The sequence below is a fragment of the Manis javanica genome, chromosome 3, assembly GCF_040802235.1.
Source record: "Manis javanica isolate MJ-LG chromosome 3, MJ_LKY, whole genome shotgun sequence".
NCBI classification, from domain to species: Eukaryota; Metazoa; Chordata; class Mammalia; order Pholidota; family Manidae; genus Manis; species Manis javanica.
The window spans coordinates 186,056,168-186,081,633 of record NC_133158.1 but is presented as its reverse complement, the minus strand read 5'-3'; the positions used below and the strand labels follow the sequence as shown (position 1 = coordinate 186,081,633).

At 37.5% G+C, this 25,466-nt stretch overlaps 1 protein-coding gene across 4 annotated transcripts in view; it reads right to left on the bottom strand.

Annotated features, from left to right (window-relative positions):
• The window catches only part of FSTL5 (follistatin like 5), an 813,978-nt gene that overhangs the window by 168,617 nt on the left and 619,895 nt on the right, over positions 1 to 25,466 (bottom strand). The gene's annotated exons all lie outside the window — the stretch shown is intronic.

Below are 25,466 nucleotides of genomic sequence, written 5' to 3'. Positions count from 1 at the left end.
GCACTTGTCTCTCAAATATCTATAACTTACCAAAAGCTTCTGAAATACCTTTATCCATGTTTCTGAATGACCACGTGTTCCTTTCTTTCTCCTCCTGCTCGTCTTCCCCTATTTTTTCTTCCTCCCTTCTCTGCTTCCTTCCCTTCTGCTATCTCATTCATTGAAATTCTTCTGCCTTCTATTTCTTTTCCCTTTTATTTTCCTTCTCCTTTCCTTCATAATCCTTTTTCTTTTTCTTCATCCTCCTCCCCAAATTATTCATGTTTTAGTTGTAAAAATTTCACCCTTACCTTCATTCTTATTTTTAAACATATAATACATTCACATGATTGAAAATTCAAAAGATACAAAAAATATACTGCAAAACATCTCCCTCTCATCTCTATTTTCCAGTTATTGAGTTACCCTTTCTCCAAAAACAGCTAACAAATGTCATCAGTTTCTCATGCATTGACAGATATTACATATATATGTATAGATACACATATAGATACACATATGATACATTTTATATATATGTATGATTATACATATACATTATATATATATATGTATAATTACATACATTTTATGTAGATTCTACCTATCTATCTACCTCTCTCTCTATCTACCTACCCACCTAGGTTTGGTACAGGAATTTGACCTTACACAATTTAATGGTATGAGCTGTATAAACAGCTTCTGGCAGGCTGTTGTCTTCCTGTCTGATTCTGGAGCCTAAAATCCACAGGGCAGACAATCAAGAAAGAAAGATAGATGTAACGTGTGAGAAAAGACTAATTCATAGAAATAGAAAGTAGAGTAGTGGTTGCCAGGGACTGGAGGGTTGCAGGTAAATGCCAAGTGACCACTAATTGGGACAGGGTTACTTTTTGAGGTGAAGAAATGTTCTGGAATTAGATAGTAATGATGGTTGTACAACTCTGGGAATATACCAAAAACACATGAAATGGTACACTGTAAAAGGCATTTTATGAGAGTTTTATGAGAATTATAGGTCAAAAAATATAAAGCAAAAACAATGAAAGGGAGAACAGTGAGTATAGTATGTTATCATTAGTGTGAAGAAAAAGTAAACAAAAAAATAGTGGTTTCATTTCTCAACTTCACTAGGCTGAACTACATATCCAAGAATTCCCTCTTGTGTGTTTCTAGTTAGGGTGACTGGTAAGAGTTATTTAATTTTAATTTTTTCCAAGGTTTGGATGGAAGTGAAGTGCAAACCATGTTTGGACGCTGGGGTCACTGTGTAATTCACAGCCCCCACATTCAGACGCTCATCTGGGGCTTGCGGTCATCGGTGTGGGCTGGCAGCCAGGCCTTCCCTTCAGTTTTGTCAGTTCCTGAGCAGGCATGCGGTTGGTTTTGTGGGAAAAAGAGCCAGAATCTCAGGACACTTAACTCATCGAGGTTGGAGGCAGGGAGAACTGACATGGGAACCAGGCCAGTCTTGTGGATTCAGTTTATGCTCACAGGTTTGTATTTTTCCTTGCTAGTCTCCCAATTTACATCCATTTTCCTTTCTCTAGTTCTCTCAGTTCTGTTCCACTGACCTAGCCTATACCAGTATCACAGTGTCTTGATTGTTATAGCTTCATAGTCCCATTCATATTTTGCTTGTGATAGATTTCTCTGTTTATTATATCTGACCAATGGCAGCAAAGTCTTTCTGCAGAAAGCGGAGCCTATATTTAATATATGGGAGGCCAGACTGGCATCAAGTATGACAGAATGCTCCTCAAAGAATATTACTTATTGATCATTGGGTTATCAGCATCCAGCAAAGTATAAATAGTTATAGTTAAAAAATAGATAAAATTACATATGTCTGTGTAAGTGAATGAATGAGAGTTTGATGTCAGGTCCATGTTCTAATGGCCACCATCATGACATGCCAGTGTTGACTCTGAAACACCTCAGCCTCCATGTTAGTACCCACGGTAAGGCTGTTCTTGCTTTTACTGTTTCTGCTCTTGTCAATAACATTGCTTCCTCTGCTGCCCCTGTTAACGCTCTGGCACGTGTCTCCTGCAACACATAATCTGACCAAACCCTGAGGTCAGTGGATGTTATCACTGCTTTCTGATCCTTTCTTCTCTGCCTTCTTGTCCTTTAATTAGCATTTACTTTTAAAAATCTAACTCTCCTTAACTATTCATTATCACCCTGATGATTTGGCCAGACAGCACACAAATACAAACAGCACCTAGGTGTGTGTAGCAACTTTGGAAAAATTAAAGGTGTAATTTTACTTAATTGGTTACTTGAATAACCAATATAATTTAGGAGTCCATTAGCACATATAATCGAACAAAAATTAAAAAGAAAAAGAAATATTAAAATAGTCATACTAGTGTGTAAAAGGTTAGCATGCTAATTTTTACATGTTAAATTATTCTCTGCATATTAAAATAGAATGAATGAAAAAGAGACAGTCATCATTCACCATTTAGGTATTCATTGTTTAAACTTTTCAGCAGAAAAAAAGTTTTTAATATTTAATTTTATTCAGTGATTAAATTTATTGTTACTTGAATGAAAGCTTAATAAAACTTAAACCAGTAGCCAAAATTTATTATCACAAGTATCACATTATTATACACATATCTATGTATATTCATATGTATATACACTTATATAAATATATGCATATATACAAACACACATATATTACTTTTAGCACAGTTTTCAGTATTTGATGTGACATAATAATTTAATATAATATGATAATTTAATATATAAGTTATCATTAGTTTGGAAATACATTCCTTCTATAAAATCTTAATTGTTTTTACTTAAGAATAAACTGTAGTTTTCAGTTTTATCAATAGATGGCACTACTATTTACCATATTTTTTTGTTACACAATAACAAAATATTTGCTAAAATGTTCAGTAGATTAAATAATACACATTTCTTCCTTCTAAAAAACATATTTTCAAAAAAATTTATTTTCTTTATACAGTGATGTATCATCTTAAAAGTTCACTTTCAAATGTGATACTTAGAATTTTTTTATACATGGTAGTTACTGTAAAATGCAGTTATCATCCACAACAGTTCCCAGATACTTTCTAAGAAATATTTTCTTCTTCTTATTTTTAACTCATTCCGATGAGTTTTTGAGGAGGAGCACCGCTGTGCCTGTGGGAGTGGCCCTACCGCAGAGCACTCTGCTTGCTTATTACTCGCTTTTATTTTGAAATAATCAGTGGTCTTAAATGAAAAAGTGATTTGAAGGAAGCTCTTAAAATGTACTGCAGATATTATTCATTAATAGTGACAGCACTATTGGTAGTCACAAATGATATATTTTTCAATTGTTAACCATTACACAGCTATATGACAGACAATATCATCTGTATTTTGTCATGAAACATACTCCCAAGTCACTATTACACATGCCAGTGAATAGCAAACTTTCTACTCACCCTCTGGCAAAGCTTGTTTAAACTAATTTGTGTTAGCTGGAAACGTGGAGCCAGAAGCAAACAGGAGCCTCTCAGGCTACCTTATGAACAGTAAAATAATCAGAGCCTTCCAATCCATACTGATTTCTCATTTTCTTTTGGTATCTTGTCTGTCATCATCACCATGTTCCTCAGAATTGGCACTAACAACGTCTTTTAGGGATTGATCAGTATGGAGTCTTTATTGGCATTAAACTTTTGGAAGTTTGCTAATCAATAATCTGAATGAAATTGAAACTCCTTTATAAGTAATATAGTCTCAATAAACACATTGAAATAAATATATAGGTAGGTTTTTGAGGGAAAATATGCTCTTTGCATGACCACATCTTCCTTCCTGACTCATCTAAAATTCTTAATCTACATGAATGGTGATCCTATTATGAGAAAACTTAAACAAGCTAGAATGTGTCCTTGACCCATTTGAAAGAGTTGTTTTTTGTACTTCATACACAATGTTTGGAATTGTCTGACACCTTGAATTTCAAAATGCTTTATGGGTAGGAGATATGTCCTTGCTTATGCAGCACAAAATTCTATTAATGACCTAACCTGCTGTGAGATTAGTCCAGGCACCGACTTCATTACTGTGAGGGTACTATATACTGAGACACAAAAACCACGATTATATGTAGAGTGGCCAACTTTCACTAGTTCACAGGCCGTTTAGTTGATTATTTTTAGTATATTAAAAGGTTTCCAATTCAACAGGCAAAATAGATCAACATAGATTTGCTTCCTATTTAGTATTTGCAAAATACAAAATTAAGCTATAAAGAAAGCATTTATGAACTGTGACTCTTGTTCTCTAGGTATCTAATTACAAGACTCCACATACATTAAAAACCTAAAGGAAAGGTGGTGTGTGAATCAAATTAATTAGTTCTAAAGAAGAGTCAGCTAATACAGGAAGGCTGAGATAGAAGAGATTACTGGTTTCGGTGTTCACTGATATCTTCATTTGGAACATGGAACAGGAACTGAGCTTCAGAAATGGATCTCACTTAGGCCAGTGAAAATGAGAGCCGCACCCACACCAGCGCTCATACCTTGCTGGCTTTAAGGGTTAATGTGCTACAGAAGCAAACTGTGCTGAGAAAGGAATGAGTAATGAATAGTAAAAATCATGTAAATGAATTATATTAATAACTCACAAGCAAAAGAAAAGCATAAAAAGGTATTAATTTGGTGAACTCATAAAAGCCTACATACAGAATGTGAAAATGTAATTCTATATTTACCCAAAGACTTAGAACACAGCATACTATTGACGGAATTACTGTTACAAATGATGTTCTGTTTCACTGTAAAATTAATTCCTATAATGATCTTTCCATTTGGTGAAGTTTAAAAATGACACAGGCATCAAATAATTAAACCAAATTTACTGATATACTGTTTGGCACAAAAGTGTATAAATTGAATAAAATTTAGTTTAATGAATATAGTCATGACTTGTCATACCACCTGAATTATACTAAGCTATTGTTTTCCAATTTTAAAATGTTTACTATTTCAAACTGAACTGCAATTTAAGCATAATATGGAGGAAATAATGACAAACAATCCACATCAAATGAAAATTTTAAGAAAATACCGTCACCAACAACAGTAAACCAACACTGGGAAAGAGATGAACATATTCATTAATTTAAATGAAGTAAAATTTATTTTTAGAACACATGGATTAACAAGTACACATGCAAATTGCAAAAGGTGCTTAAAATCTAATTAAGCTATCTCGAGAGTTCCTTCATGTTAAATCTTTAAGATCAAATAAGCCTCATTATCACATTAACCTTCTTTCCACTCTCTTGTTATACAAGTGTCATTACATTAATTAGTCATACTATTCTTTAAGTGCTGGCCACCGCACAAGTGTTTTGTAACATTACCCAGTACTTATGTACACAGAAGTAATCTTTGAAATATCACTCCTATCAGCCTGTGTAAAGTAGTCTAGTAAACCATGTCATGCTAATTCAAAAAAGCATGTAGATGGAATCAGATTATGGTGTTATGAAGAAAAATAATTTTGCATTATTAAAAAACAAGATTCGGTACATTGATATACATAAAACCACCTAAAAATACTCACTTACACCGTAAAAGTATTGTTGCTAAATGTATTTAGGTCTGAGTCAATTGCAGATGAATACAAAACAATAGTTTCTGAGAATGAGTCATCTACTCTAGAGATTTGCTCCCTTTAACAAAAGGCTCCACAGACCTCTTAGATGCATTTAGAGGACTGGATCTCCTCCCAGCCCTTACCAAGTCCATAAGGGGCAGGCGGAAGAAAGCATCTGCTTAGTTTGTATTATGAGGAAGACTGATCCTATTCAGCTCCCTCATCTCAATTTTGGGTCTGCCTGCAAAGAGGGTATGTCTCGTTCTACTCTCTGGGCAAAATCAATGGTATCCACTCTGCTTCTGTGTGCTGAGTTCTATTGCAATGCTCATGATTTGGATAAATCAAATCATGGCAATTAAAAAATTAAATAAATAACATTCTCTAAGCAGCTTTTCCAAGATACAGATAATATTTTATCCTTTATATGATTCACTACTTCATCTTTTTTTCAATTGCTTCTCAATGACAAGATCAGGAGAGGAAGACAATGGTGTTATTTACTGATAGCCTAAATGCTCAACATTTGATGCTCTAGGAAACCTTACAAAATCCACAGAGTATGGCTGACACAATAACACTAGGAGAAATCACAGCTTTTGAAATGACTCCAATGGGTAACTTTGCTCTGGAGGCAGCTGACTATATATATATATATATATATATATATATATATATATATATATATATATATAAATGAATAGGCAGAAAGTCCATTTCTATACGCTGCAGCCTCAGCAGGTGGCATCAGGGCTCAAGGGTTAATAATATGGAATAATTAGGCTTGATCCTTTTTCACCCATAAGTGAGTAGGTGTGTTTATGCATGCAGAGCTATGTCTAGCAAGTACAGACCTTAGGAAGCTGGTATTCCTGTGAATGGGCTGTCGGAGTTCAACTTTGAATTGCACAGGTGCACTTTGTTACTTCAACCGAGGCTGAATCAGGGGTAGGTCCTTCTTTACGTATCAGTAAGTGGCTTTTGCTGTGTTTCTCAACCATATCTGTAGGCAGCATTTTTGTATTGTTTTCCCTAATGCACAGGCAACTGATTTCCATTAGTATTACAAAGCACTAGTATAGGTTATTGCTTTAAATTATTAGCAGCAGCCCTACGTAGGCAGTACTACACTGACTACACAAATCCCCTGAACCACCTCTAGTTACAAAGGAGGGGTCTGCAGGGTTATTCTGTAAAGACAGGCTTGTCCACAGGCTCACAAGTCAAAAGCAGCAACCCACTGCTCTGTGGTAACCAGTTCTCCAGTTTTATTTCTGTAAGCTCTGATCATGGCTTTAGATTGCAGAGATCTACAATGTATCTTCACCCCCAAAAAGATTATCTATTTTATTAATAAACACAAAGTAAAAAATATCTATTATTTTTTTTACAAAGAAATAAATCTCAAGGGCTGGATAGAGAAACAACTCAATGAAAGCACTGCAACCTTAAAGCCTAAAACAGCAATTAAAGTTCCAGAGCTCCACTGTCTCTAAGAATTAGGTTTCCTCAGGAGGTCAAGGAGGAACTGACGTGGTTTAAAAAATAATTTTCCATCAGTAATAGAAAATGAAAACAAAATGAAGGAAGAAAGACTTGTTAAACTGGAGAAAGAGAGATTTAATTAGGAAAACATCTTAGAGAACAGAGGAGCTGGACATGAAAAGGAAAATTAGGTCTTGGAGTACACACACACACACACACACACACACAAACACATATACACACACAAAAAACACACACATATACATACCTACACATGTGCATACACACACATACACACACACATACCATGGGGAAGTGGTCCTTTAAAACAGTATCATTCAAAACTGAGGAAATGTTTTAATTGTAGAATAAAACCACAGATGGTCCCCAGCAATCTACAGTAAAGGAGAGTGGAAAAATCTCATAGAGCAGACTAGAGTGATTCTTCAAAGGGATCCCAAACCAGGAACTAATGAGAAAAATTTATTCATCCATTCTTGTGCATTCATTCAGCAAATATATACTTAGTCATAACTATATGAATAGCACTGTTCTATGCACTGAAAAGTAGAGGAGGTGCAACATATTAAATAAGTAATTTATTTAATTAAAACTAAGGTGCTATTATTTAGATACCACTAACAAAGAAATAAAAGCTGCTGATTTAATATAAACATTGCTTTTTATAACCATAACTCATAGAATGTATCTGTATTTCAAAGATGTTAAAATATATGGGGAAAAACCTATGCAAACAGTATGTTAGGATACATGCAATTTATTAGAAGATAATAGCACTATCAGTAAATAAAGTTGAGAGGGACACCAACTGTGGGAAGGTGGGGACTAGTAATAGTTTTAAGTTGTATAGTCTACATAACTTCATTGAGAAAGGGACATTTAACCAAAGAGTCAAAAGAGGTTGGATCTGAGCCTCGTGAGGATATGGGAAGTGTCTTCAGGCACAGGGAATAGCCAACTGTTGAGGCTTGTTATATTCAAGTACAAAAAGGAGGTGAGCAATAAGGGCTTGTTGGGTTGAGTTTTGAGCAGGGAGAAGAGCAGGATAGGCAAATAGGATCATGTCTGGGCTTAGGTTAGATATTGTTCTAATGCAAGAATAACCTTTGGGTGGAATTACTCAAAAAATAAGAACATTTATGGTTTTGAAGGGCATTTGGAAGACTGGCTTCTAATCTAAGTGGCATAGGGGGCCACTATAGGATTTGAAGCAAGGATCTGATGAGGACCTGACCTCATCAATGTGCAGTTGGGGATACACAAAATGAGGAATTTATGGGGATACACAAAAATTCCTTAGACCTCTACCAAGTGTTTACACAAATTGTGGGGGGAAAAGTGTTAGAAAGACAGAAGAGTCATATAAAATTCTCATGGCTTCCCTTGGATATATTTCAAAGTCACCGTTACTGCAGGTGGTCACGAAGCTATCATCTGCTCTTGAGGGCACCTGACTGGTCTATGGAATTAAGACTCTGAGGGAAAATACAGCCACGATGAAACATTCCAAAGGACTCCAGGCAAGACAATGAAGGATCATGTCTGGGCATAGGTTAGATATTGTTCTAATGCAAGAATAACCTTTGGGTGGAATTACTCAAATCAGTTAAGAGAAGGTGGGAAATACTTGTTTGAACTATGAATGCTTTTGGCAGACTCAGATGCAGTATTGTGAAATCTCTCACTGTGACAGATCCCACAGGACAACATGCAGAGAGATACATGAAAACGTTTAGGCCAGAAAGCAGAGAGCAATAAAAAAGAAAGAAGACACTTATTTCTAGCACACTGTGCTGCCAAAGGGAAAAAGGAAAGATTCCAAATTAAGAAGATGGTTGAAGTGACTGAACCTTCCTCAAAGAAATAATGGAACAACTAAGAGAAAGAGAGCATAAAAGCAGGAGAAAATGTAGCAAAAATAAATACAGCACAAAGTGGAGAATGTTCTAAACTGAGGAAATGACACATTGCGGATTTCCTGGTGAGGTATAGGTCTGCAGTATCCCCTGGATGGATGATATTCCGAAATGTTAATCTCAATTTTAGTTGAGAATCAGCTAATGTATATATCCCACTTGAAGCAATGTGGGGCCCTGGTGAAATCTCTATGGGCCTGATTTCATGAATCCAAGTAATTTCATTGTGGCACTGGGTCCAAAATGCCTTTCACAAGAAAGAATATGATTGTCTTAAATGTTTTCTGGAGGAGGTGGCACTCTGTTTGGTTTGATTCCAGAAAATTTATAAGCATTTGTTCATGTGGAAAAATCAGGCTAGGCGCACACTAAAGGCATCCCCTCTTCTTTCTGAGCCCAGAGCTGACTGACCTCTCCCAAAGTCCCTTACAACAGAACCACTCCCTGTGAGTCTTAGCAGGTAGGCAAAAGTGCTGTCTGCTGCCGCAAGGCCTGCCCCATAAAACCTTCTACACAGTCCTTCACTTTGTCTCTTCTGTTGTCTGGAAAAAGACACAGAAGTGTAAGTGCAGGAACTCCAAGGTCTCAGAGGGAAGTGATTCTGAAACTATTCGTGATGGGGATTTTTTGTTCTTTCTTCAATTACCAGTTGAATCGAAGTTCTTTTTACAATTACCATAAAATAAGATCCCTTACATAGATAATGTAGCAATATGAAATTAGTATTAAGTTTATTTAAATCTTACTCATAATGTCTATACTTTATCTAATGGAAAGGCAACAAGTAGTTCACAAACTGGAACAAGGACATGGAGCATCACTGTCTTCCATGATACTGTGGCCTCTCCATAGAAGGATCCGGGATCACTGAATGACTGCATGAAACACAGCCCCTTTACCAGTCCACCACTGGACTCCAGTAGAAATGAGAAATAAACTGACCAGTAAAGGTAGGGGTTGGCTAAACTGCTGTAACAAATAGCAACAATACAGTCAGTGGCTTAAATAAGATATAAATCTTATTATGTGGTTAAGAAGTGGTATGCTGGCTTGATAGTGCGAACAGGAGTTAAGCTGTTATAACAAAGAGACGCGAATACAGTGCCTTATACAACATATGACCCCTTGTGGATGGACAAAGAACAATTTGGTAACTTGCTCTTGTTGCCTGACCCAGAGTATTGGTGGTGCCCTATTGCTGCTATTACAGATCACCATAGATTTAGTGGTTTAAAGCAACACAGATTTATTCTCTTACACTTTCAGAGGCTAAAAGTCCAAAAGCAGTTTTGCATTTTATAGTCAGGTGAAAATCTGTTTCATTGCAGTTTCTAACTTCATGGGGCCACTTGCATTTCGTGGGCTGTGATCCACTTAGCAAATCATTCCAACTACTTGCTTGTATGATCATAACTCCTACTTTCTTCGTTGGCTTTCTTGTCTCCCTTGAATGAGTACCTTCATATTTAGAGGCTACCTGGAAATATCCCCGTCTCAAGACCCTTAATTTAATCACGTATGTATGTCTCCTTTGCCACCGAAGGTAACAGTCACAAGACAACATTATTCAGCCTAGCACACCCAGGTATCTTTCACCTTTTCTTCCACTAACTTCAAACCATGGCTTTCCTTCTCCAAACTGCAAATAGTTCCTCCAACTGCCCCCATCAGACCCATATTTCAACAAAGAGAAGCAGGGAAAAAGAGAAGGGAGGGTACATATCATTCCTTTTATGGCCAAAATCCAGACAAGCAAATACATTAGTTATTCATGCACTACGTTGGACAGCACCTAACTTCAAAAGGATCTAGAGAAGGTAATTTTAGGTGGGTGGGCATGAAACTGGCTAAAATTTGGCCTCATATTACAAAAGAAAAATGTAGAGAATTATTTGGTGGGTAACAAAGTCTTTTCTTCACACATAGTGACAATATTAACCTATTTTTGGATGATTGGAATAAATTAAATGTAAGTTCTTTAACTTGGAGCAATTGCTTTTATCTTGACACATCCAAAATAAATCTTTGCTGTGGTGATTGCTCATTCTCCTTCTTTCATGTACTGCTGAGTACCTATGTGTTTGGGCAGAAATAAATACTGGACTTGGAGTATATTACTCCAAGTATTACTTGGCAATTCTAAATGTATTTGATAACTTCATCTGGTATTTTATATATATATATATACATCTGTTGATACTGTCAACCTAGCCATTTCTATTAACTTTATATTTTTAAGAACTTTTATTGATTTTATTGAAGTATAGTTGATATACAATATTATATTGGTTTTAAGTATGCACACAGTAATTCAACCATTATATATCTTATTAAATTCTCACCCCAACTACTGTAGTTACTGTCAACATAGAAAGATGTTACAGAACTATTGACTATATTCTCCATGCTGTACTTTCATCCCCATAACTAATTTACATTAAGATTGAGATTTTGTGTCTCTTTATACCCTTCACCTACTTTACCACCTACCCCAACCCCTCCCCTGTGTAACCACCAGTCACTTCTCAGTGTCTATGAGTCTACTGCTATTTTGTTTATTCTATTTTGTTTTCCTTTTACATTCTACATATAAGTGAAATCATATGGTATTTGGCTTTCTCTTCTTGGCTTATTTCACCTGTAGGTCCTTCCATGTTGTCACAAATGAAGGGATTTCTTTCTTTTTTTATGGCTGAACAATATTCCCTTTTATGTATGTACCACCTATTCTTTATCCATACATCTATTGATGGACAACTATGATTGCTTCCATATCTTGGTTATTGTAAATAATGTAGCAATATACATAAGGGTACACATATCTTTTTAAATTGGTGACTTTGTTTTCTTTGGGTATATTCCTAGATGTGAAATTATTGGGTTCTATGATACTTCTATTTTTAGTTTTTTGAGGAACCTCCATACTGCTTTCCACAGTGGCTGCACCAATTGACATTCCCACCAACAGTGTAGCAGGGTTTCGTTTTCTCCAAATCCTCGCCAATACTTGTTATTTCTTGTCTTTTGGATAGTAGTAGCCATTCTAACTAGTGTGAGGTGACTTCTCACTGTAGTTTTGATTTACATTTTCCTGATGATTAGCAATTTGGAGAATCTTGTCATAAGCCTGTTGGCCATCTGTATTTCTTATCTGGAAAAATGTCTGCTCAGTTCCTCCACCCATTTTTTAATTGGTTTTTTTTCTTTTTTGGTGTTGAGTTGTATGAGTTCTTTATATATTTTGGATGTTAACCCCTTATTAGATGAATCATTTATGAATATATTCTCCCATACTGTAGGCTGCCTTTTTGTTTTGTTAATGACATCCTTTGCTGTACAGAGCTTTTTCAGTTTTACATAGTTCCACTTATTTTTGCTTTTGTTTCCCTTGCCTGGGGATAATGTCCAGAAAAATCTTACACATGCTGATGTTCATGAGGTATTTACTTATGTTTCTTCTAAGAGTTTTATGGTTTCATGCCTAATATTTAGATTTTTAATCCATTTTAACTTTACTTTTGTGTGTGACATAAGACAGTGATCTAGTTTCATTCTCTCACCTGTAGCTATCTAGTTTTCTCAACACCATTTACTGAAGATACTGTCTTTTCCTCATTGTACATTCATTGCTCCTTTTTTCACATGTTAGTGAACATATATGTGTGATTTATTTCTTGGCTGTCTGTTCTGTTCCATTAATTTGTGGGTCTATTCTTGTGCCAGTACCATCTTGTTTTGATTACTTAGCTTTGTAGTATTGCTTGAAATCAAGGAGCGAAATACCCCCAGCTTTGTTCTTCTTTCTCAAGACTGCTTTGGCTATTCAAGGTCTTTTGTGGTTTCATATAAATTTTATGATTATTTGCTCTAGTTTGTTGAAAAATGCCATTGGTATTTTGATAGGGATTGCATTAAATCTGTAAATTCTTTTGGGAAGGATATCCATTTTGACAATATTAAGCCTTCCTGTCCAAGTGCATGGAATAGAGTTCCATTTACTTATGTCTTCTTTAATTTCTTTCATTGTTGTCATAGTTTTCAGAGTACAGGTTTTTCATCTCCTTGCTTAGGTTTTTTCCTAGGTATTATATTCTTCTTGATGAAATTATAAATGGCATTGTTCTCTTGATTTCTTCTGCTGCTGCTTTCTTATTAGTATACAGGAATGCAACAGATATCTGTGTATTAATTTTGTATCCTGCAACTTTGCTGAATCCAGTTACTAGTTTTAGTAATTTTTTGGTGGAGTCTTTAGGGTTTTCTATAGATAGTACCATGTCATCTGCAAGTAGTAAGAGATTTACTTCTTCCTTACCAATCTGGATGTTTTTTATCTTTTTTCTTATCTGAATGCTATGTTGTATTATATTGAATAAATGTGGTAAAAGTGGGCATCCTTGTCTTGTTCCTGATCTTAGAGGAAAACTTTTATATTTTCACCATTGAATTTCAGTATTGAATGATAACCTTACTGGATAGAATATCCTTGGTTGTAGGTTCTTGCCTTTCAATACTTCAAATATTTCATGTCACCTTCTTCTCATTGTAAAGTTCCTGCTGAGAAATCTGCTGATAGTCTTATAGACCTTCCCTTATAGGTAACTGTCTGCCTCTCTCTTGCTGCTCTTATTATTTTCTCATTGTCTTTAATCTTTGCCCTTTTAATTACTGGGTGTCTTGGCATTGTCTTTCTTCGTTTCCTCTTGTTAGGGGCTTTCTGTGCTTCCAGAACCTGGATGTAAGGTCCCTTCCCAAGATTGGGAAGTTTTCAGCTATTATTTTTCCTAAGAGACTTTCTACTCCTTTATCTCTTTCTTCTCCTCCTGGGACCCCCATTATGCAAATATTGTTTCACTTGGAGTGTCACATGACTCTCTCAGCATCCTGTCATTTCTTGAGATCCTTTTTTCTTTCTGTCCCTTAGCTTGGTTACTCTGCTGCTCTGTGTCTTCCATCACACTAGTTATTTTCTCTATTTCCAGCAGTCTGCTATTCATTTCTTCTACTGTATTTTTCATTTCAGTTATTGTATTCTTCAGCTCTGAGTGGCTCTTTTTCATAAATTATCTCTCTTTTTTGGAGTTCTCACTGAGACCATCAATTCTTTTCCCCAGTGCAGTGAGCATCTTTATGACTGTTACTTTGAATTCTTTATCAAGAAGATTGCTAATCTGTTTCATTTAACCCTTTGTCTGGTGTTTATCTTATTCTTTTGTTTGGAACATATTTCTCTGCCTCATTTTATCTGGGTTTCTGTGTTTCTTCCTTTGTATTAGATAGATCCTCTATACCTCCTGGTCTAGAAAGAAATGGCTCTATTAAGTTGGCATACTGTGGTTCCCAGAAGCTCAGGACTTTTTGCATACCTGGACCTGATTTTCTTTCGTGGCTGAGCTACAGTTACTATTGATGGGATTTGGGTAGGGCCCACCTTTCTGCTGGTCTACTGGCAATGGCTGATCCCACAACTGGCCTCTGCATGCCCTTTGTGTGACATGAGGTGCTTTTTCTGAGATTCATTGTGGACGGGGCATTTTCTGCCTGCCAGTCAGCAATGATGGACTGATGGTGGGCTGAGTGTTCAGGATAAGTAGGGGAACACAGCTACGGGGCTGAGCCACTGGCAAGGAAGCTAGGGAGTTTCAGAGATGGCTTCCTCAAGTGCCCAACCACTTGGACTGAGGGAGGGCCAGGAAATCCTAGAAAGTACGGTCTGCCCTCTGCCTGCTGGTAGCATAGTAGGACCACAGCTGGGCCAAGTGGACCAGGACAGGAGGGTACACAGGAGAGCACTGCTGTGGGGATGAGCTGCCAGAAAGGGAGATGGAACGTTTGGAGCTGGCTCCACAAGTGCCAGAGCAGCTGGGCTAGAGAGGAACTGGGTAAGTCTTGTGCACCTGCCCTTTCTCCTCTGGAGACTGCTCCCTCCGTTCCCCACCCCTCTGTCACTCTTCCCACTGCTGGTAAATCTTTCAAACTGCCACTTCTGTGTTGGGTCTTAGAAAAACCAGCTGAGCATACCTGCCATCCAAAGGAACAGGAATCTCAGCCCCACAGATTATTCCAACTCTTCTGAGGTCCAACCCATTAATCACCAAGACCCACTGCAGTGTGGACTCATTTTCCTGGAAGATTTCCAGGGCCGGATGTGCCAGATTCCTGAGCACATGTCCCTTCTCCATTCCATTTCTCCCCTTGCAGCTTGTGGGCTGGGGTGTGGAAGGGTTAAGACCCATCCATTAAAGCTCTGCCCTTTACCAGTGTGGTCCTCTCTTCTTTACCAGGTGTAAATGGTTTTTTCTGAAGTTTTCAGGTTGTGTTTGCTGTGGTCACTTCCTTGGTGTGTACGTGGGAGGATGTTTTCCCCTGGCTGTCATTTATATTAACTTTAGAAATTTTATGAATAAGGGTCATGAGAAAACTCCTCTTTAATTAATAAAACCTCTCAGTTTTTTAAGAGTGGTTACTCTGCGCTATAAGATCATGATGGAAAATATACAACAGATAAGCCTTCTGCCATATATAAACAGAACAAATATAAAACAACTGTTATGCAATATTGGAAAAACAAGCAAAAAATCATGATCTGCATAAGAAGAGAAAAGAAAAATGAAATGAACTGCATTATCTCACTGTTCTTCCCAGAAATGTTCAGTCTACATTGGTGCTGGGTAAGGGAAATTGAAGGGTCTACTGAACCAAAGATAGAAGACACTGGAATTTAGGAAAGCTTGGGCCCTAAAATTGGTAGGCCAGAGGACCAGAAAGGAGAGAAATATGCAGAGAAAGAGAGATACAGGAATCTGAATAGGGATCTGTTGGGGCTTTGCAAAGCTCAATGCAATGAACCTCCATAATGTCAGGCTAAGTCAGTTACTATGAAAGAAATAACTAGGGAGCTATAAATTTAAAAGCTCTTAGAGCTTACTCAGTGATAAATAATATGAATTGGTTTAACCAGACTCTATACTTGGGAGACCCAACAGAGAAACCAAATTAAAGAGACCTCATTAAGCACCTCATACAGACCCCAGAAATAATACATTTTAGATAGGCAATGAAACAAACGCTAGTGTAAAGGCTACATTAGACATATACAAAAAAAAATTTTTTTAATCTCAAAAATTTCTAAAAGATATGCATGAGGTGTGAGAAAAAGTAGAAAAATGTGACTTTATATGCAAGAGAAATGTTGATCAATAGAGAAAAAGTTTCAGAGATCATGAAATTAGAATAAAAGATCTTTAAAATATCTGCTAAAGATAGGTTTAAATATTTAAAAGAAAACAACCACAATGAAGGAGGAATAGGGACTCTAAAAGAATTCCTTTAAAAAGAATTATTTTAAGAATTCTAAGTACCATATATGAAATAAATGTTTAAAAGTACTCTGGTTGGGCTTAACCGCAGATTAGACGTACTGAAAAACGATTTGTGACCTTGAAGTCAGAGCAAAAGGAACTCTCTAAACTCAAGTACAGCAAGAACAAAGGTTGAAGAGGAAAGAAATGAAGCAGATTTATTGGCCTATGAGAAATTGTTAAGCCATCTCACAGACCTGTAATTGAATTCTTAATGGAGGTGCTAGGCAGAAAGACAGACATAAAAGGGGTGGAGAGAGAACAAAGCCAGTAAAGACCACTAAAAGTGACTCAAAGAGTAAACCAGATAAAACCAGAGTTAGAAAGGACTCCCAGTTGGGGCTCTAATTAGTTAATTAGTTGAAGTTTCAAAGGCCAGGAGTGACTCGGAATGTCGGATCTTCCCCAGACAGAGAAAAGTCAATCAAAGACTTCTCTGCCCTGCCTTGTGAGGTAGAGCAGGGAAATAAGATAAAGGTAATGCCCACTGTAAAATCTACTTAGCCTGCAGAAAAGGACCAGCTTATTCTTTAACTTAACCTATATGTCCTTCTTCCTTTTCTTCCAGACCCTTAATCAAGTAACTTTGTAACCAGGGCAGGAGACAGACCTCCGAAGTGTAAATAAACCTACCGGGGACAAAGAATGTTGACTTCCAAAACAAGACAGCCACCTCAATAACCCCATTCTTAAGACAAAATTTCAAAGGAATTCTGAATCACCTGTATACATCATGCCTTATGCTAAAGAGGCCCTAGAAAACTCCAGACTCTAAACGCTTAGGTGTGCCTCCTCTCTGAGGTTGCCTGCACTCCCCTCCTTCCAGTGTGTCACTGTCTCTGACCCACTTCAGATAAGTAGGGAGGGTCTCCCGAGGCCTCTGATTTGGGCCTGCAAATTCCCGTCGCCTGGGTGACTCTGATGCAGCCATATGATCATGCTCCTTAGTAGCCTACCTGACAGTCCCCTTTCTTTGCCTTTGGGAAGTTTTCAGAACACAGTCTCATTCCATCCAGTGCTCTGCGGCTCCCCCAGATTCTAGGGTGGTAGGCACTTAGTTTCTACACCATGCAGGTTCAAATAGACACTGGATGCCCGGTGACACTGGCTTTAGGAGTTGGCCAGGGATCTGCCTAATGCTGAGAAAGAGTTCAGTGAGCTTCCCCTTCCTCTCTGCTTTATTCAAATAAACCTGCCTTTGTCTGCCTTGACTCTGGCCCGCTCCTCCCTTGGAGTGTATTGAAATAAAACTTTCATTCAGCCTCACTACTCTGTTTCTACCCTTCAAATCTTTGTTGCAGTGGGGACCAGAACCAAGGAGAACAAACTCAATCATCAACAGAGGGAGAGAACAAAAGTCTACTTAAAACAATGGCCATGTTTTTTCCCCAAATTTGTTGAAGAGTGTGTAAGATAAATTCTAGCCGGAGTAAGCTGGCAAAGAGAGGCACCAAAGGGCCAGGTAATTTATTTAAATACCCCCGGGGTGAGGTTCTGTGGCCTTCTTGTCTCAGGCCAGAGAAGTCACACCAGGTTGGGGAAGTGGGGGGCTTATAAGGGATTAGGAGGGGGAGGAGTGGGCAAGCTATCTTAGGGGGTGTGGAGAGGTATGATTGGCTAAAGGTGACATAATAGACAACTAGAAACTTCTTCTCCTTCCAAGAGGGAGGAGGCTGATATCCAGGTCTTAGCTGGCACATCAGGATGGAATTCAGGGAGAGCTGTCCCCTTTCCATATATGGCACGGACTTTGGGGTCTGGTCTGTTCTCCCCCTATGACATCTCTCTGTTCTGTTTGCATGTCCTTGTTTTTCCTTTCTCCAGCCTGACAAAGTGTATATCCCCAAGTCCAAGATGTTGATCAATCCCTATAGGGTAACCAGGAAAACCAAACTGAGGATTATCATAATAAAATTGCTGAAACCTAGTGAAAAATAAAAACATCTAAAAGCAGCTAGAGAACTAAAAAAGAAAAAGACTAGAAATATGACCATCTTCTCTTTAGAAACCATGCAAGCCAGAAGATAATAGAATAACATCTGTAAAGTATTAAAAGAAAAAAAATTAAAAACTGCCTACCTTAATTTCAATATCCAGCAGAAACATTCTCTACTGAAGACAAATAAAATACCTTTACACAAACAAACTCTGAGAAAATTGTTGAAAGATGCTACGAACTATTCAAGGACTTCTTTCATCAAAAGGTAAAAAAAATATGAAATTGGGGAGAGAGACTTGATTCTTTGGATTGTAATTAAAACTTTTGGACTTTCAATTTTATGTCACAAGGGCGGAAGAATTTAATTTTGGACATTAATTACTTTGGACTAATTTCTTTGGAACTTTAATCTTTGAAGTTTTATTCCTCTCTGGGAATTTAATAATTATATATTAAAGATTGAACATCTTTCTGTTCTAGCTGTTGCGTAAGTGGAGTATCCTGATGCTGTGATTTAATCGAATTGTAGAAGCTCTGAAGAGTTCTATCGAACAGTGCAACTATTCACAATTTGGCATGGGAAATAGCAGAGAATTTTTGGTCCTAAGAGTTAATGAACTAATGTGCTGTTTTATCTTATTTGAAACGCTTCTGGGAGCAAACAGATGAGTCCACCAGCAGCTCTCAGGAGGAGCAGCAAAAAGGAAGTAGTAGGTATTAATGTGAATACATTCCTAAGGATGAGTGTCCCCAGAAGCAGCTCTGAGGAAGGATTTTAGGTTCATATAGTTGATTTGGGAAGTGATACCAAGAAGCACAAGTTGAACAGTGGGAAAAGTAAGATTGAGGAAAGAGAAGTAGGAAAAAAAAAAAAGAGAAAGGAAAGAAGAAAAAAAGAAACCACCAAATGGGGAGGTGCATTCATGAGATTCATGGGTGTGTTACCACTATGGGCAAAAAGGGCACCCTTCCAGTGTGGACACTCTGAAGAACCCTGTAGAATGCACCTCAGGATCTTCCCATTGAGTAGGAAGCTGTGCTTCTAACCCTGTGACTTGTGACCCAAACTAGTTAAGGACTATGCCTGGGGGCATTAAATTCCTGGCACATCTACGCTGCCTATAGTGCAGCTGATAAAACGTTCTGCGTTAAGTCCTTAGGAAGATCAGTTTGAGACAGGCTTTCACTGTAGCAAGTTGTCAGGGGTCAAACACGCTGAGGTGGCCTGGGCGGGGTTTAGAGCAAGACATTATTATGGACTTCAGGGCCTCTGAGGGGAGGACTGATTTGGTTCTTGCTGATCCCACCCCTTAGGGATAGCCTCTTGCTAAGATCACTATAAACTTAGTTTCAAGTCAAAATTAAGAGAATAAAGCTGGAGAACAAGTGGATGAGCATAAATCTCAGTTCTCATGTTTCCAGGGAATAAAATTTCTGAAGTAGGAGATCTCAAAGATCAACTTCAGAAACATCTATAGGGCTTATTAACACACAGATTTTTCTACCTCAAGCCCAGAGCCTCTGATTCAGGAGGTGTGGGAGTGCCTGAGAATTTGTGTTTAAAACAAGTTGCTGATGCTGCTTGCCCAAGGGCCACTCAGAAACCACTGAGGCAGAGTAACCCCCTGGGCTTCTTTCTCATCCTTTAGTAACTCACACTCGGAGGCAGAGAGAGGGGGAAACTAGCCCTCCTAATTCCTGCTTTCTGGATCTTACCTCTTGCAGGAAGGTTTTATTCCTATCTGCACTTGGCCATGCAGAAAGCTTACCAGGGAAGACTTCTTGTGACTGACGAAGAAGTTCAAATCTGATGCAAGAAGAAGCAGACCATTGTTGCCTCAGACTTAAGCCACTTTGTCTAGATAGCTTTGTCACTGAAGAGGGCGATGCTTTGATGTCTGTATGTCTGTTCCTAGCATCTTTCTCTTAGATGTTTCCAAACTTTGAAGCAAAATAAGTGTGCTCTATATAGACATCTATAAGAACAGCAATTTTGTGCAGAAGTTACTGACATGAGTAAGGAAAAAAAAAAACTTGAATTTATGTGTGAGGTCTGGAACAATATAAGTGAGGGAGAAATAGCAGCATACCCATAGGTCTATTGTGAATATGGACAAGCTTTCTGCCCAGAGGGTAGAGGTAAACACCGAACGACTTAAAATTTCAAACATTCTGTATTATAAGCTTAAGATCTCAAGGTGATTTGCTTTATGTAAAAAGAACGAAAACCATGAAATGAATTCCAATGGTAGAGTCAAGTTCCTTTGATTTATACATAATGTTTCTCCTGACAAGGACACAAGAGCACTGTCATATTTCAATAATCTAATTTTGCATTGTTTGAAAAGGAACAGGGCTATTGATGACTTTTCGTTGGCTGGCACCCTGGGATATTTAAATAGACTTTGCACTTCAAAAACAGTCTTTCACAAATTCCAATAACTTGTGGTATTTTCATAGCTTTTTAGGATAATCAATGATATATTTTATTTTTATTACTAATTGACAAATTGTTATGATAAATATGTTAAATTCCCTATGAAAATCTGATTTCTAAAGATCTTTTTTAACCTTTCTGAAGAGTGGATAGAGAATAGAAAAATGAGTTAAATCAGTTTTAGAGATTTATTGGGTCCATAAATGTGCTATTTGGCTGATCTAATTTGCATTTTCTTGCAGTTTCATTGTATTTTTCCATTGTTGTAGCTCATTTCCAACTATTCTTTTGTTATTGGTCTATAACAATATTCTGAGTGATATCATGTTTACAATATTTATATACAAAATAATACATTTAAAGTTATTATGCCAAATATAAAACAACATAAAACCAGAGGAAAGGGGAACACTTGTTTAGGGAAAAATAACTTTTTAGCTGCTGTTTTATAGCTAGCCCTAACATTTATAAATGTTTTATTATAAAATGTTGCTATTCTATTACTGTTTTGCAAAATGTTTTAATATACACTTTTGTGACAAAGATGGCTAGTTACCTACCCAATATTTATGCCCCTCTTCCTCCTTTCTTTTTAATTAATTGAAGCCTTAATTGCTGTAGATGGCATGGTCACCACGCCAAAGTCAAAGAACCATACTTTGTATGGATGACGTAGAGAATGGAAACCATGTGCTAACCATAAAAGAGAAATAACAATGATATTACAGAGCTGCCGTCCTGAAGTATCTCATTTTGGCTTCTTTTCTGTCTAAGTAAAACACACAGTTATCTTCTTCAAGCTCCTGTTATTTTGGGTCTCTCTTATAGCAGCCAAAGGTTGTATAATCTCTTACTTATACACATATAATACATTGTCTACTCAGCTTCTTGGTTACTTCAAATAGGATTAAATATTAAAGACAATCCTTGAAATGTATTTGTTGTCCTCCCTCATTGATAAGAATGCAGTAGAACACGTTTTTGATCAGTCACCTTTGAACCTGATGAATTAGTGTTATTCTTTACTTCATTTCTCCCATTCAGCTAAGGCCAGAACTGGCAGGTTCAATTCAGAACAGCTGGACTGCCTAAACACCTACAAACCTTAATGGTTTATTCGTTCTTCTACATATACTTGATCTAAATAAAAGTATTTACTTACTTAAATCTATTTACTTAAATAGAAATTGCCAGATGCCTTAAGAAAATGCTTTGAGTAAAGGTATTGCTTTTCTTTCTCCCTAATACCCCATTTAAGTGGTATTTGACAAACCTGGAAACCCCAGTCAATTTTTCACTTCATTTCACATTTCTCATCATCTCACTTCTTTCCTTACCTACCACTTATTCTATGGCCCTTCATATAATGAATCTCTTGTAAACCTGCTTAACTTCCTTACACCTGTCTCCCTCCCACTTACCTGACAAAACAAAGTGCTGTTTAAATCCAAATCTCTTTTTTTTTTTAAGATTGCAAATTCACAGCCAACTACAATCTAAGGAAAACATACTAATACATCTCATCTCAAGAATACCCAAACATCTGCCCAACATACCGACTACATACACCCTATACACCCTCCTGCTCTACAAGATGATTATTTTACATCTCTTCCTCTCCCTAAGCTGCTAAACCCTCACAATCTCTTTACTTTCAGTAGTTGGTATTCCTGGTTGCATTGCAAGAATCCAAGCAATGCAAAGAGGATTATTTCTTCCTGAGCACTGAGACACTCCCACCCTGAGCATTTGTTTCCAAGCAGTCCATTCTATTCCGTTTCAAAAGATTAACTATTCAGTTTCCAAAGACCAATATTTCCATTTGTGTGCTAGGTTACACCAACTTTTTAAGGACTTACTGAAATTTCTCCCTTCTTCTCTTAAATGTTCTGCTTTTAATCTTTATTGGACTCTTCACATCAGCCTAAAAGATGATCATATCTGCAATTTTTATAAAATTCCCTTCTGTGACCCCACATTACTCTCCAGATGTTAGAGTAGGCAGGCAGTCAGTTAGACATAAGCAGGAGAGGGCCAGCCCATGACCAAGGAAGACTCCTCCCTGGCCAGCCCCTAAGCCTTCACTAGTTCCCAGGTCTACAGTCAAGGATGCCTAGCTTCTCAGGAGGCCCAGACAGTCAAGAATGCCTAGATTGTCAAGAGGCCCAGGACCACAGGGGTCTCCTTATTACAGGGCATGTGCAAGATCTGAAGACCTGGTCTGAAAGTAACCACACCTCACTAAAATGACACCTAAATCTTATTAGCCTTGAAGCTTTGGCCCCACTGTGGGCTTTGCTTGAGTACTATGGGTAAAGTGCCTGCACAATGAGAAAGAAGTTATATAACCTAGAGCTGTCAATCAACCTGTCCGTCAAACGATGTAAAAAGCAGGGCAGGACCTCCTGCCATCTTAAGACAAAATAAACACCAACTACCCCTAACAGCAGGGCTGCTTCTGGTTCCCAGACAGCCAGCTCTTCTGTCATTAGAGTGTACTTTTCTCTTTAACCCAATAAATTCCTCGCTACTTTTTCTTGCTATCTGGTCTCTCGACTGAATTCTTTCCTTTGAGAAGACAAGAATTGAAGAAACACAGTGCATTCCACCAGTAACAGCAGCTACTTCACAATTCTCTCTCTTCATTTTAAACTAATGTTCAACAATGAATAGCATCATTGTTCCTCTTTCCAAACCTCATCCTTTCATGAAAACATTTATAACAAGGATTTTGAAACTGATTAAATGCAGTAGGAGGTAATAGAAAGAAACTGATTTTACTCCCAGTTCAGGGATCTTCATTTCTAGAAAAGAGAAAGCAATAGAGATCAGCCTAGGCTATCAGTGTTAATATGGAATTCCTTTAAATTAATTAATAATGTTCAGACTGATAATGGAGTCTCTGTTATGAGACCTTATTATTCTTTATTCCCATACCCTATCTTCAGAAAATTGAAGATCAGAAAGTAAGCAGTGCATTCGCAGGAGAGGATGAAATGGGAAAGCTGCATTTCTGCAATGTTGCTCAGCGTGCATCTTGCAACATGAAAGCCTGCAGTTTGGCTCAAAGTCTTCTTCCTGGGCTTCCCAGCTGGAGCACGGCAAAGGAGTGAGTTATGCAAGAAACCTGTATCAGGCATGAATGTGGAGCAGAAACTCCTAAAGCGCAGCCATTTACAAGGGTTCTCATGCTTTACCATGTATCACAATGACCTGGGAAGCTTGTTAAGATGCAGATTTCAAATCAAACTTCCCGAGCGTGCTGGTGAAGTCCAGGCTTCTATGTCAGTGACAACTTGTTCATGTGATTCTGAGTCAGGTAGAACATGAACCATACACTGCTCTACAAACTACCAAAAACTCTCATGGTTGATGCATAGACTGAAAGAAGCACAACTGTGAGTTTGACGATAAGAGAAAAAAGACAGAACACATTGTTAGCCAAAAACAAAACCGGAGAACCTCTCTCCCTAACTCTAAAAACAAAACAAAGCCAAAAAAAAAAAAAAAAAAGGAAGAGAAGAGTCTCATCAAATAGGTCATTAGTCTGTAAACAATCACAACAAAGAAGGAGGGAGGCCCTGCTGGTAACAACGCTTTCCCATCCCCACGCGGACGTATCCTATCCTCCCAGGACTGCCTATTTTCAGGAACAATTGCTCTGAAAGTACACTTCCAAACATCTGAGACCACGGGGAACCGCACACATCAACTCCTTTGCATCTTGCCTGCTTTCTTCACTGGCTTCCCTGAAAGCTGTTCTCCAAGCCTTGAGCATGTCTGGCTATCAAATGGCTTTGCACCAGAAACCAAGACCAACAGTAGTCAACCCATGAACTCCCCAATCTTTTCAACCTTTTCCCCAATATTTTTAAATAATTGATTTCCAGGATTCATATTTCCCATCACAGGGTGCTCATTCTACAGCTTCTTTTCTCTACTTTTTGATCTCAGCTTCAGGGCTCAATCCTCTGATGTCATACTCATCACACACCTTCCTAAGGTCACCACATGAAGCCCAGATGTATGGCCTTACAGTCTATGCACACTGATATTATCTAAATATACAACTTTAGCCTGTCACAGTCCTCTAATTTTCACACTTATATGCTGAATTGCATATTTGACCTCCACCTGGGTAACTGTATTGAAGTTAACTTGTTTTAAAAAATGTGCCACATCATATACTGAACATTTCAATGGCTTCCGATTATAGTTGTAACAGGAATCCAGACATTTACTTGGGTCCACAGGGCTCCATGTAAGCTAACCCTGGGTTACCTCTCCAAGCTCATAGCTGCCATTTCTCTTAATTCATATTAACCACACTAGCCAAATGGCTGTTCCTACAGAAAACCAAGTAGGCTTCTGCCTCTTTTTTGTATATCGTAAGTTAACATATCAATGCATCATACATTTAATCTTAATCATCAATTCAACTGAATAGCTAAAACCTGAATTAAATAAAAAATAAAACAAGACCCTGATTGTAAGAATGATATCAGCCCACTTGATCAATGTTCATAGCCATTAAATTCACCATTAAAAGTATAAAATTTGATCTACATAAATAACAGTTTTCTGTATCACTGGTAAGATCAACTGGACAGAGGATCTAAATAAAATTTTAAAAGGCTTAATTTTTTTGTTTCTGAAATGTATATAGTTACCTAATTGTTGATAATATAAAGCTGAAAAAGTAATTT